The 2353-nt window shown below is 46.1% G+C and overlaps 1 pseudogene; it reads left to right on the forward strand.

Annotated features, from left to right (window-relative positions):
- Positions 1 to 847: 847 nt before the first annotated feature.
- LOC114751467 (glyceraldehyde-3-phosphate dehydrogenase A, chloroplastic-like) lies at positions 848 to 2124 on the forward strand (annotated as a pseudogene).
- Positions 2125 to 2353: the final 229 nt, after the last annotated feature.

Consider the following 2353-nt stretch of genomic DNA (forward strand, 5'->3'; position numbering starts at 1 on the left):
CTCTCTCTAGCCAAACCAACTCTTCAGGTTCCACACTTGTTGTTTCTTTCAAAATCCGATTCTTTTATCTCCCATGTTTATAAAAGCGGCAATGTATTTGCTGAAACGGAGCCGCCTGTTTATGATCGGTGTTCATCTTTGGTGCAGGGAAATGGAAAGGGCTTCTCGGAGTTCTCCGGCCTCCGCAGCTCATCCGGCTACCTTCCTTTCTCCAAGAAATCCTCCGACGACTTCCATTCAGTCATTGCCTTCCAGACGTCTGCAGTAAGTACTCGCATGCCTCCAATGCTCTTCATTAAATTCTCACCTATGTCGATGCGATTTACCCACTTTACTTGTACTTGGTTTCTTGGCATCTGTGAGGATCCAAGAATCTCTTTATGGATAATGTATAACTCTCAAAGTACAAACTAATATAAGAGAATATTTTAGCAGGTTCATATGCTTGTGTTCGTGTGTTTTCTTGATACTTGATATAACGATAATTAAACAATCACGGATCATAAAATTGCTTGCACGACGATAATGTGTATATGAATCTGCCCCAAGAACACACCCTGCATATAGTACATGAGCATATATATCTCTGTACGTAGTATTTGGCTAGGCATTTCTTATAAATATATGAAAGAGAGAAGAAGGAGAGACTACAATGATGATAGAGTTATAGAGATTATGAGGAGGGTGGTCTAGAGTGGAAGTGAAAAAAAGAATGAATGGTATAGTAACACTATGGAGAAAGTGATGTGAAGGTTAAAAAGCAGTGGAGGGTACAGGAAAGGAGTAGCGGAAGCAAAACTGAAGGTGGCCATAACGGGTTTGGAAGGATCGGCAGAAACTTCTTGAGATGCTGGCACGGTCGCAAGGACTCTCCTCTCGACGTCATCGCCATCAACGACACCGAGGTGTCAAGCAGGCCTCTCACCTCCTCAAGTACGACTCCACCCTCGGAATCTTCGAGGCCGACGTCAAACCCGCCGGCGACACCCGCCATCTCCGTCGACGGAAAGATCATCCAGGTCGTCTCCAACCGCAACCCCGCCAACCTGCCCTGGAAGTAATAATAATACATCAACATCTCCCTCCTCGATAATAACATCTTCTATATTCAACAAATTAAACTGCTGTATTTGAATCGCAGGACATGGGGATTGACTTGGTGATTGAAGGAACTGGAGTGTTCGTGGACAGAGAAGGAGCAGGGAAGCACATTCAAGCTGGAGCCAAGAAGGTTCTCATTACAGCTCCAGGCAAAGGTGGACATCCCTACCTACGTGGTCGGTGTCAATGAAGCGATTACAGCCCCGACGAAGCAATCATCAGCAACGCTTCTTGCACCACCAACTGTCTCGCCCCTTTCGTCAAGGTCCTTGATCAAAATTCGGTAATTATCGTCTCCTGCCTCCTCCTTCAAATTCAACTCCGTCGTCGCCATGAGAATTTCTATCATCACCAACCCCTTGTGTCTTCTTGTTTGACAGGAATCATCAAGGGTACCATGACTACTACTCACTCCTACAACACAGGAACCAGAGGCTGCTCGACGCCAGCCACCGTGACCTGAGGAGAGCCAGAGCCGCCGCATTGAACATTGTGCCAACTTCAACTGGAGCTGCGAAGGCGGTGGCCCTTGTGCTGCCAAGTCTTAAAGGGAAGCTGACGGTATTGCCCTGCGTGTGCCCACACCAAATGTGTCAGTGGTGGACCTTGTGGTTCAGGTTTCAAAGAAGACTTTTGCAGAAGAAGTGAACGCTGCTTTCAGAGAGAGTGCCGACAAGGAGCTGAAAGGGATCTTGTCAGTGTGCGATGAGCCTCTGTGTCGGTGGACTTCCAGTGCACCGACGTGTCGTCCACCGTGGACTCGTCGTTGACGATGGTGATGGGAGATGACATGGTGAAGGTGATCGCTTGGTATGACAACGAATGGGTTACTCCCAAAGGGTTGTGGATTTGGCTGACATTGTTGCCAACAAATGGAAGTGATGAGCCTCTCCCTCGACCATCTTCAGACCTGGGCCGTTTTTATTTTTGTATGATTACAACATTTCTTGCTTCTTTTTTTTCCCCTTCAATTTTCTTACTAAAACCTGTACCCAGAAATAGAACCTCCAATTTTCTCTCGCCTCCTTATTCTGTAATAAAATTCTTCTCGCCTTGAATTCTGAATGTTCATGCCATGCCAGGAGGAGCTTTTCTTCCTTGTTCTGTTCTTTGGCTTAAAACAATGGCATGGAAAATGTACACTCAACTGGTCCCTTGTTTTCATGAATATGAGTGACCCAATTTACTATCTCTCAGTAACCTGCCATTGACTCCGTTTGGCCACAGCTTGAGTTAAAAGACTGGGATATAT

This window comes from Neltuma alba, unplaced genomic scaffold (genome assembly GCF_004799145.2).
Source record: "Neltuma alba isolate B1F8T4 unplaced genomic scaffold, ASM479914v2 tig00006935_pilon, whole genome shotgun sequence".
Taxonomy (NCBI): domain Eukaryota; kingdom Viridiplantae; phylum Streptophyta; class Magnoliopsida; order Fabales; family Fabaceae; genus Neltuma; species Neltuma alba.